This window comes from Phyllobates terribilis, unplaced genomic scaffold (assembly GCF_046119375.1).
Source record: "Phyllobates terribilis strain yellow unplaced genomic scaffold, ASM4611937v1 Scaffold_3__8_contigs__length_932513732, whole genome shotgun sequence".
Lineage (NCBI taxonomy): Eukaryota > Metazoa > Chordata > Amphibia > Anura > Dendrobatidae > Phyllobates > Phyllobates terribilis.
In genome coordinates, this window is record NW_027362763.1 from 60,052,431 (window position 1) to 60,064,889 (window position 12,459).

Consider the following 12,459-nt stretch of genomic DNA (forward strand, 5'->3'; position numbering starts at 1 on the left):
CCGCCAGGAGCGGTGAGCAAGAGCAGAGCAGGACGAGACCGCCTGGAGCGGTGAGCAAGAGCAGAGCAGGACGAGACAGGGCTCTGTTCACACGGAACAGACAGGAAGGGAAAGGCAGAGCCAGATACCCACAGGGTACTTGCAGTGAAGTAGCGAGTGGACCACAAACTCACAAACGGGAGTACAGAGACAACAAGCAGGAGTTAGGTACGAGTTCAGACTCTGCAGAAAAAGGAAAGGAACGGACATAGAGGCAAAACAGGTAAAGGATAGGAGAGAGTTCAGACTGGAACTGAGTCTACGGAAGAGACCGACACTGCAGCGGGATACAGGAGCGGGTCTGGGAATACGGCCCCCAGAGAGGCGGGACGAACAGGCAAGGAGCGTGTTCAGACAGGACAGACAAGATACAGGAGCGGGTCTAGGTAATCGGCCCCTAGAAGGCGGGAGGAACAGGCTAGGAGCGTGTTCAGACAGGACAGACAAGATACAAGAGCGGGTCTAGGTAATCGGCCCCTAGAAGGCGGGAGGAACAGGCTAGGAGCGTGTTCAGACAGGACAGACAAGAGACAGGAGCGGGTCTAGGTAATCGGCCCCTAGAAGGCGGGAGGAACAGGCTAGGAGCGTGTTCAGACAGGCCTGGAAATACAGCCTCCAGGATAGGCAGACAAGAGAAACACAGAACGGGACCTGGCACCTTCAGAGTGCAAGCACACACTGAATGAAACACAATGCTCAGGCAGGGATTGATTGGAGCAGCTGGGTTATATACCAGGTGACAGACAGCAATAGGCTGAGGACGCACAAGGGGTGTGACCCACAGCAGGTACAAAAAGCAGGAAGTGATCGGGCGCAGCCCTTAAGCAGCAGAAACAGACACAAACAGACAGCATGGAGGGAAGCCAGAGAGACATTCTGGACTGGAGATCAAGTGTGCGCTCTTGCACAGTGGGAGATGGACCACCATGCAAGGGCGCCGCCAGGTATGTTACAACGGGTTTGCCACTGTCCTATGGGGGGTAATTCTGGTCTTCCCCCACAAACCGGCGTGGTGGGTCCCTGTTATTTTGGTACATCTGTTGCGGTGGCTGGTCTCTGTAATTCTGCATAGGTTCTCTTGGCATTGTCTCATACTCTCTCTGTGGTGCCTGCCGTGATGGCTTTTCTATACTCTTGGCGGGAGTACCGTGGATTCCCTTGGTAGCGTGAAGAATCTCTTCTTTCAAATTGCGGGTTGTAGGAGAGTTGCATCGAGCCATAGAAAGGATCCCCTCTATTCTCTGGACATTCTCTTCTGAAATGACCTGGTTGGTTGCAATGGTGACAGATTGGTTCCCTTAGTCTTAAACTCACTCCTCTGTACATTTGTTGAGGAACCATCCATCGTGGGGGTGAGCGGTATAGTTGTTGTGGGTATCCTGGGGGATATGGCAACTGTTCTTGTTGATTATCTGCAGGTTGATATGACTCGCCCCCTGGGCCGTGGGGTACCCGAAACCAGGCCTTCTGTATGATGCTGGGGGTAGTAGTGGCAACCCGATCCCGTGGCTCAGGGTGGTCAGACCAAATGGTGGCAGTCTATTTATCAGTGTTTTGAATGTCCGACTACGCCACCCGTGGATTGCAGTCAGGGATAACCGCCGCTGCTAGGCAGACCGCTGAGGCTGGTGTTGGTGTGCAGCACAGGGGTAGGATAACACCCCACGGGATGAGTGTAGCTTCAGGGCAGTGTAGGTGGACGCTGGGGGTGATAGTGCAGGCCGCAATAGTAAGAGTTCAGAGTCCACTTCAAACAGTCCAGGGTCTTTATTGTAGGAATTATTAATGACCCAACAGTAGTACCGGTTAGGAATGGGCCTGGGTGTCTGAGAGCATATGGGCGAGCCCCACTGGTCAGGGTGAGTGTGTAGGCCTACCGTTCTCTCTATGCTCTTTCTGACTATCCCCTTCTTCGTGGTGTAATAGCCCACGTCCCTGAGCTGGCCGTGTACTTATCGCCTGTATGGCTTGCGACTCGGGCCTTGTGTACCTTTTGCTTTCTCTTTGCTGTACTGGTCCCTCTGTGTGGCGGAGCCTCCAGGCTTCTTAGGCCAAGGGACCTGAAATCCCTCGCGGGTTGGTTCTCTGCTGATGGGCTTGATAACCCGGGCAGCCTCGGACCCCAATGTCCGGTTAGATTCGTTCTCTCAGCCAGGACCGGCTCTCGTCGCCTCTGTCCCTGGCTTGCAGTTTCTCCTCTGCTCCACGGACTCCTCAGCTGCTGCTGACCTGTCCCTTTTCTCTGAGAACCCTTCTGGACACTTCAGAAGTGGGTTCTGGTCTCTCTAACCCTGCCCCAGTTCCAGCTTTTATAGGGGCAGCCAGCTCCCCCTACTGGCCTGGGACAGTAGGTGCTGCATGCTAATGGTCCCTAACCAGGGAACTTCCCTCCTGCTCTCAGACACAGCCTTTAATATTTGTGGCATCCAGGCCTGGGGTGGTACAGATAGATTGCTAGAGCAGCAGGAGCAGGAGCAGGAACAGGAGTCGGTGCAGGTGCTGGAGCAGGCTCTGGAGCAGGCCTTGGAGCAGGCCTTGGTACAGCATCCAATTGTTTCTCTATAGCTTTAGCAATAAGGAATACCTTTCGCGGGGACATGTCCACATATTCTGGTCTGGAGTCTGTAAGCTTCGCTGAGATTTCCTCTCTGAGTCCCCTAACAAATGAAGTGACTAGCAGATTTTGTTGGATCCTCTGACCTTCATCGAACCCTTGATCCTTGAACAGAGTATGGATTCTGGTGTAAAATTTTTCGACATTCTCCCCTGATTCTTGAGTATAGTCCGATACACTGGTGGATGAGTCTGTGAGCCGCTCCTTGGCCCATTGCTGTAGTTGTTGACGAAAAGCTCCTCCTGATTGGTAAGTCTCCTTGTCTGTCACTTGGCTGTCATTCAGAGCTACTTGAATTATTGGCCAGAAGGCATAATAATAATCATCATTTTTATTTTTTTAGTGCCAACATATTTCGCAGCACTTTACAATTTTAGGGGATAGGCATCTTCCGCTCTAATGCTAATGATTTCATGAAGATCTTTCCAAGTGGCTGAATAAGTTAGTTGAATTTGTCTGATTCTTCTGTAGAACGCCATAGGGTGTCTGTCTGGGTCAGGTAGTTCACTAATCACTAGATTAACTTGCCAGGGTGTGAATGCCACATATCTATATGGTGATCTGGCACTGGAGATTCTGACTGAGAAGATGTTGAGGGAGATACCGGAAACACAGCAATAGGAGGTGGGTTTGTTTGTCTAGGAAATAGTTCATTTGGGTTATCTTCTGAGGTCATCTGGCGGCTGATGGCACTTTCCACAGCTCGGGTGAGAATTTGAGATTTATGATAATCATTGCTGATTAGTCTTATCTCCTCCAATGTAGTTAGTCCTCTATACTCCAGTATAGCTTGGACTATTGCTTGGGCACAGGCTTGCATAAGAAATCCATACATTCCAGAACTTATAGCAGGAAGAGCAATAGAAGTAAGGTTCCTTGTTCCAGCATAGTTCAGAATATTGTTGATTGTAGCTCTAAGTTGTGACACACACTGATCATGATGATCTTCATCATACACTGGACCTACTGCATGAATGATAAGCCTGCATGGTAATCTCCCTGGTCTGGTGGCTATCAGGTCTGTTGCCTCCACCGGTCATGAAGAATGTACAATGCTGTTACAGTCTTCCTGAATAGCATTACCTCCGGCTTGCGCAATAGTCTTAGCCTCTCCTCCCCTATGTTGTAATCTAGGGTTTGCTGCATTAACTATAGCATCCACCCACTGTGTTACCAGATCCCCCAGACCTGCTGTTAGTACCGTTGATGACTTCCAAATCATTCTTTCTGTCCATGGTTTCAACACCTGTGGGTATTCTTCATCTGAAAGGGTGGCACGGGAATCCTCCCGATCAGGAGTGAATTCTGATATTGGTGTACGAAATGTCACACCAGCTGGTTTACCTTCTGTATCGCTTATGGGTGTGGACGCTGATGGTGCTGATGGTGGTGGTGGTAGTGCTGCCGCCTCTTCATCCCCCGCCTCCTCCGGTTCAATAGTATTTCTCCTTCGGTTAAGGGCCTGCCGGAACTCCGGACTATTAAATAGAGTTTCAGCTCTGGGCAAATGAGGATAGAGAGGGACATAGTCTTTTGGGACATAGTACGCACCATCCGGAGTGACAACCGGACACACTGGTATAGGAGTAAATGTTGTGGTTGATGTTCCGGGTGTAATGTGTATTGCGGCCTGTATTCCGGGTGCGCCAAGATGGCTGCCACTGGAAGGAAGCACACTACCGGAAGGGTGCGTGCCACTGGGAGGAAGCACACCCACTGACATCTGGTCAGAGGCCGGAGGTGATGCAATGGGTGTAGTAACATGGCCGCTGCAGCAAGGGTTGGAACGTTGGGCGGACATAGGTATAACAGATGAAGATGGGGCACTAGGAGTGGCTTGGGTAGTAGCGAGGGGTGGGCCTCCTGGACGGGGCGCGTGACATGCAACACAATACTCCGCTGACATTGGATTCTGTTGGCCACAATTAGAACACACCCAACAATTCATTGCGCAGCTATTATAGGGCGGTGGCGGAGGCATCTCTCTAACATAGAAATAACCAGTTATGTTCCCTTTGTTATCCCTATCCTCAATTTCCACAAACCCTTCTTTCGATAAACTCAGCGCAACCTTTCTCCACATGTATGCACTTTGCAACAACCCATTATCTGCCAGTTTTCCCCTGTTTTCACAAATTGCTGCATTCAACATCTCGTACTGTAATCTATCCCCCAGGTACAACCCACACAATGACATAACTTTTTTGGTTTTCTCTACATATTTCCTTCCTTCTCTTCTAGCAACTATATCTTTGGGGTCCTGTGGCTCCTGATCGAGTGACCCCTGCCACACAAACAATGTCTTTAGTTTTTCCAGGATTTTGGCTCCAGGTGTCCCGTCCCCTTAGACTTATGATCAGACCAGGCAGCTGATACACAAGTAGAATTGTAACAGGTCCCTACACTCCCTACTAAGCACTGAATTGATTATTTTATGACTTAATGAAGCACTGAGCACCCCGCGCACCCGCGTCCTAGTGACATCGTAATATGCCTCTTAACGATGCAGTTGGCTCCCCGAGTATTACACGTCTTAATATAGGATTAGTTGACCCCGCTTGCCCGCGCCCTAATGGCGTCTTAATACACGACTTATCAGCAATGTCACTCCCCGCGTTATAAACAAAGAAATTTTCCTAAATTCTCAAGTGTATACTTGTACGCCCCTGCGTACAAAGATCGTTCTAATGGGACTGAACACCTCAGAATCCACAGAGCAGCAGTTAGCCAGGAGTGACTACACACCAGAGTTCTTGTAATCACACAGCGGGGTCCGCCCAGTCGCACGGGGCTGTCCCTAAGGGCCAATCTAGACATCACAAACTCACCAGAGACTGCTCAAAATACGAATAAGCACTACGGATTCATTAAATCTGCAGACTTACCGTATTCAGTGATGAGAGTTGATCAGGCTCTTGCTTTGAGCAGTCCCGGCTCGTTCGTAGGTGGTTCGGTGATGGGCACCCCAAGACCTAGAGTCCCCTCGAGTGTGATCCGAGTCACGGCACCATTTGTGGAGGTTTCACCAATTTAAGATAAACCAGGTAACTGCTCTCCTCGAAATTAAAGATGTCCGAGTGCATGCAGAGATGCTAATTAACCAAATCTGCTAATCTGGTTGAAAAACTTCACTCAGAGACTGAACCACGCAAAATGGCATACTTTATTACGTAGACATGGGGTTATAGAGTATTCCACTCCTAGGTGGGATTAGTAAAATTAATTGCTCTTTCTGATAACTTGGCACACTGCAATTTGCTCATTCATGTATCTCTTGGCCTCAGTAACGCCTTAGGAATTCTGATGGGAGGGGGTGAGTTCGTCTCTCAGCGCCATCTTTGTCAACTCGACATGAATCTCTCTGTTATCAGCCATGCACATGCATACGTCATTCCCAGGAAATCATTTAGTTGTTCATGCCTACAATAAGAACAGAAACTGTTAGTTATATATTCATTAACTATTAACATAATTCATGTGCATATACACATTTGCATACATACATACACATAGATTATTCCATCATCTCTATATTTATTCACACTGATTAGGTAATCTATTAAAAGAAACAAATTGATTTTCTATAATATATATATTTTACCTTGACAATAGTACCATCGCCGTATTGCCGCACAATACTGACCATAGAGCGGTTTTCACTCCTCATGTCACATAGTACACTGCCGGGGACATTTATACCATACAGGACCCTATAAATACAGGGAACATATATGGAGGTATTAAAAATGATATGACAATATTTGCCATCCCCCTAGAGAGAGGACATCCGCTCAGTTTGGCGGTAGTATGTGTTCACCATATGGCGGTATAATGTGGGTGGTTTTATACGGTGATACTACATTTTCTTTTTTATCGTGTATTCATTACATAATGATAACAAGTAATGACATTTTTTAGGGCCACATATAATATAATATAATATACATGCCCTTTTTTTACATTCCTCAACATGGAAATTGTAACAAGAAGGAGAAGTGGTGGAATTCTGGAAATCCCAGGATGGAGACGTCACTGATCTGCAGAAGATGAAAGAAAATGTCTGAGTCTTGGAATATGATGAACCCCACGAAAAAGATGATTTATTTTGTGTAAAGGCAGTAAAGCATAAGAAGGATATAAATTGTATATTGTTATTATCATTTCTACTGCAGGAGAAAAGCTGATCTGTCCGTTATACTGAGGAGTGAACAGGGGGTAAAATAACACAGAATTGTTGTTTCTTCTCTACATTTCACCTCCAAAAAAGTGTAGAATAAATTATCCAAAAGACGAATCTATCAGAGAATGGAGCGACATCTTGTCACGCAGAAATGAAGCCCTCCTATAACTTCATTGCCTAAAAAATGTAAAACTTTCTGCTCTCAGGATCCGGCGACACCAGAAGAAATGATTTATTTCCAGTATATTTATATCCTGTGATTTCTGTAATTCAGGACTTTTCCTTCTTGGTTTTACAATTTCAATGTTGAGGGATTTATAACAATATAACACAGCAGCGCCGCACACGGAGACCATTGTCTGACAGAAATAAGAAGGTCTTCAGGCTCCTCCACCAGGGGATGTAGCTCAGTGGTAGAGCGCATGCTTCACATGTGATCCACTGACCAGCCCACCCGAGGTGTCCACAGGGAATCTGCCAGGTAGGAAGATCACCAGTCCAGGTCCTGTTCTAATAGATAGTTTTGTGGATTTGGGGTAACTGAGTGATATGGACACATTATTATAGGGGAACGTGACACCCAGGTAAAATCCGTGTATATCTTGTAGGACGGCCCTGGTGGTACAGAAAAGTAAAAACACTGCTGACTTTTTTTGTTTTTAAAGGCATTTGTATACTTTACCTTCTATTATTATTTATTCTATTTTCACTCATTTATATAACCTGATCATTTCCCTGACAGGTCGGTGAGTTGTTTATTGTTTAGCAATAATGTATCACCCACAACTATAAATGATAAAGAATAACATTCCATTCTTATCATTTACAGCAGAGGATAATTTACACCATATATAACATATACAGTACAAACCAAAAGTTTGGACACACCTTCTCATTTAAATATTTTTCTGTATTTTCATGACTATGAAAATTGTACATTCACACTGAAGGCATCAAAACTATGAATTAACACATGTGGAATTATATACTTAACAAAAAAGTGTGAAACAACTGAAAATATGTCTTATATTCTAGGTTCTTCAAAGTAGCCACCTTTTGCTTTGATGACTGCTTTGCACACTCTTGGCATTCTCTTGATGAGCTTCAAGAGGTAGTCACCGGAAATGGTCTTCCAACAATCTTGAAGGAGTTCCCAGAGATGCTTAGCACTTGTTGGCCCTTTTGCCTTCACTCTGCAGTCCAGCTCACCCCAAACCATCTCGATTGGGTGCAGGTCTTTTGGTCTGTACTGTATATAATATCTACCAAAGCAAAAAAACGACTATTTACAAACATGGAGAAAAATGATTTTTCTATCTTTTCCAACACAGATTTATATAGATTTATATTCTATTAATCAGATGGGATATTTCTATTCCACATTCTCTGCCTCATTCACCAGTTGGCAGCAAACATGGCGGCCTGGCTGCTCTGATGTCACAATGCTCAGGATTAGGGGGTCACTCAGTTATGATGTCATAATGACATCATGGAATGTCCTGAGGGTATATAATCTCTGAGCACTGTGACATCAGCGCCATTTCTTGAGTTGATGCTTTTGCTGAGACTTCACTTTGGTTGTGGAAGAGCGAACTAGTTTGTGTTACACATCTGGTGATTACTTCCATTTCTTCTTCTTGATCTTTGATCAGAGCACAATAACACCGGTGCCACCGGAGAGCTTAGTTCTCCAATATTCTATCAGCCAGCTCCAGGTACCTAAGTCATGAGCGCCCGGGAGCTGCGCCAGCTGATTGCTGACAATGAGGCATGGCTGCGCCGACCAGAAAATCAAGGTAAGTGAAATATTTGGGGGAGATCCACAATATTCCCACACTATAGGGCTTTCCTGGGAGGAGATATCCCTGGGGTATGATGGGACACATTTCAGGACAGACAGTGCAGGTTTACTAAATCCAAAATAAAGGCAATTCTTTCTAGGGTTCCCCTCGCCCTAAACACCACAGCAGTAGAAGGACCCATCACTATAGCCCAAAAGTGTTTGCTAAAATTGGAAATTGATAAATTCTTATTTGTTTATAGGTCAGGCCATAATTGTCCATAGACGGAGGAGGTCTCCTCCAAGAGATCAGGAAAGACCTTCTACCAGTGATGGAAGGAGGTCTTCTCCAAGAGATCAGGAAAGACCTTCTACCAGTGATGGACGTCAGAGAGACAGCAATGCTGTCACTGAGAGGAGAGGGAGACGGGCCAGAGATCCTCCACGGCGTAGAGGACAGGAAGAGAGCAGGGATAGAAGCCGCTCTCCTCTAAGACCAGCCCCTGCGGAGCCCTCCGGAACAACAGGAGAGAGCAGCAGGGATGGCGGCCGTCCCCTCTCACCCATTCAACTGCAGGAAGTGGGTGTGATGACACCACCACTGCCACAGGTGGAGCCACCTGCACAAAACCTACCTGTGCAGGAGAGACCTTCTACCAGTGATGGACGTCAGAGCGACAGCAATGCTGTGGAGCCACCTGCACAAAATCTACCTGTGCGGCAGAGGCGGCAGCATTGGGTTCGCAGGAGAGCACTGCTAATTGCAAATCTCCCAACAAGGGATGTAACCGCACAGGAGGAGGCCGAGTCATGTATCATCTGTATGACCGAATATGAGATCGGAGAGCAGGTCACGGTCCTTCCATGTGACCACACCTTCCATCAGGGATGTATTACTAGATGGCTCCGCTCCAAACCTCTGTGCCCCCTGTGCCGTAACCACTGCTTCCATTGAAGCCCCATGTTCATGGTGCAGACAGTGGTGGAGAACATACTGACCCCAGCCCAGATAAGGGAGCAATGCATACATTAACACTACATTCATTGCAAAACTGTAAAAAATATCACCTGTAACTTCCTGCTGTTCTGATCTCTCTTTAGTTTACCATCAGCTTTGGTCAACATCTTACCAAGCATGAAGGGCCATGAACACCCCAAAAACACCAGATGGTAAGTCACCTCTCATTCCCGCTGCCCCATGATATCTATATCACATGTGACATATAAGTAATTGTTCTTTTCTCCTTTTCATAGAAGGATGATCCAAGTCTGGAGAACATTGAGGAATTAGATCAGAATGACTTGTCCTTCATGTAAGTAGATATTAGAATTTGCTTTTTTATATTTTCCAGCTGATTATTAACTTTTTACTGGGAATCTATTGATGAGATGTAATAATTTGGCGTCTTCTCTTTACAGAAATCTGCAGAAGTTACAGATCATTTCCATAATGATCCACAGATCCCTCATCTGCTTCATAGAGACCCTGATTCCATCATGTGCAGAGATGCTGATAACAGCTGCAGCCCCAGACTATGATATCCTCATATATTCCATTATTTGTCCAAATATTCCTAAAAATAAATAATATTTACCATCTCTATGTCTGGTTGTGACTTCACTATATAGAATGTTGTTACGTAACATTAGCAGCACATAATGATAAGTGAGGGAGGGATTTACCATTAGTTGGTATAGGGGTAGTGGCAACAGATAAAGGGGATGTCCAGCACTCTTATATTGATGGCTTACCCTTAGGAGAGGCGACCAATATCAGATTAATGAGGACGCGACCCCCGGCACATGCGATCAGCTGTTCTTGGTGCCGGTTGGATGTGATTATTTGCAGACTGGAACAGCACAGCGCCAACAACTGCATAGTGGCTACAGCGGGGTACTGCAGATCATATGAATAGGGTCAGGTGTGCAGTACCCGGAATCGGCCACTATATAGCTGGCAGAGCTGTACAGCACGGGCTCTGGCACCGCGTCCCACATTGCTTTAAACTGCTCGCGATACTCATCTCTCCACGTTCCTCCGCAGCTCCGGTGTCTTCTGACTCTGTGACGTCTCAGGGCAGAGGGTGCGATCACTACAGCGCCCCCTCTGTGCTGGGCAGTCACAGTGCAGAGAGCCGGAACACGCTGTGGAGACAGGAACTGCGGCCAGCGGGGAACAAAGAGAGGGAAGTATTTGATTATTTTTTTTTTTCTGTATGGAGCATTATATGGGGCCCATACTGTATGGAGCATTATATGGGGCCATACTATATTGAGCATTATATGGGGCCATACTATATTGAGCATTATATGGGGCCATACAGTATGGAGCAATACATTGGATACGGAAAGTATTTAGACCCCTTTAAATGTTTCACTCTTTGTTTCATTGCAGCCATTTGGTAAACTCTAAAAAGTTCATTTTTTTCCTCATTAAAGTACACTCTACACCCCATCTTTACTGAAAAAAAAACTGAAATGTAGAAATTTTTGCTAAATTATTAAAAAAGAAGAACTGAAATATCACCCTAACCCTATGCATATTTTCTCATTGCTGTAAACCCCTCCATGGAGCTGTAGCACTAAAGCACTAGGATAGCAGGTCACAACTATGCAGTGTGTGGTCTATAAATGAAGGTAAAATCATAATAGAAATATGGTATCACTTTTGGGATTCTGGGATCAACGAGCGATGAGTTATCCCAGAAGTTTTTAATAAAATGTGCAGGCTAGAGCCCAGTCCCTGTGACGTCATCCCAGGGGGGTCTCTCCCTTCAGCATAAAATAGTTGGCTGGGGGGTATAGATACTATAAGCAATGGGTCATATTCGATAACGTTCAAATCAAATCCACCTATATTGAATCGTCTCAGCGATCTTATAGTAAGTCTCTTCTTTAATCCTTATTATTTGGTGTAACTATTAATGTATTGAATTGTCTCCTTTTGTAAACATTTTTGTATAGTTTTCCTAAACACTGCCTCCCATTTGGATTAAATATAAAGTCTAATCGTTCTGTTTCTTTTGTCCTGTAATCGTTCCCTTCCCAGAAGCCATACACTACCAGAATGCAGGCGTTTGGCCAGGCAAGGCCTTGTACTATATTTCAAACTCGGCCGGTGGTGGCAGCGAGTAATATTAATAATTGGGCTATTGTGAAGGTGGCAGTGACTGTACAGAGGGCATTAACATATATTCCATATGTTGGAATCCCTGATGAAATCCTGACACAGTGACAGCATGGTGAGATATAGAGTGATCTCTGTGGAATACATGACAATGGAGATGCCAGGGACTGAACCTGGGGCCTCATACATGCAAAGCATGCGCTCTACCACTGAGCTACATCCCCTGCATGTGTGTTATGCTCATATGCAAAACCCTAAGGGTATGTTCACACTTATTTGAAAGCAGAAATTTCTGCAGCATTTCCACATCTCTTGGCAGGAAAAACGCAGCGGCAAAAACGTGCTTTTTTTCCTGCATTTTTCTAGCGTTTTTAGACAGCAATAAATGACATGGAGATAGATAATGGAGATAGATTGAGTAGATAGATAGACAGATATATTGACCAACAGACGTACAGAGAGACATTTAGACATAGGAACAGACATATAGACAAATAATTGCACAACCACCCAACATATAATAACTTTGCACCCTGTGGAGCTTATCAGGCAGCTTTTAATGATTAAATAAAAAAACAAACAAAAAAAAATGACGTGGTGTATCCCCCCATGTAACCAGCAAAGTTAATTAAAGCAGACAACTGAGAGCTGATATTATCAGGCTGGGAAGGTCCCTGGTGATTGTGCATAAACATACCAGCCCGCAGCACAGCCCTCCA

At 45.6% G+C, this 12,459-nt stretch overlaps 1 non-coding gene across 1 annotated transcript; it reads right to left on the reverse strand.

Moving 5' to 3' along the window:
* Positions 1–11,892: 11,892 nt before the first annotated feature.
* On the reverse strand, positions 11,893–11,964 carry TRNAA-UGC (transfer RNA alanine (anticodon UGC)). Its single transcript has one exon. It is a non-coding gene; the product is annotated as a tRNA-Ala (tRNA).
* Positions 11,965–12,459: the final 495 nt, after the last annotated feature.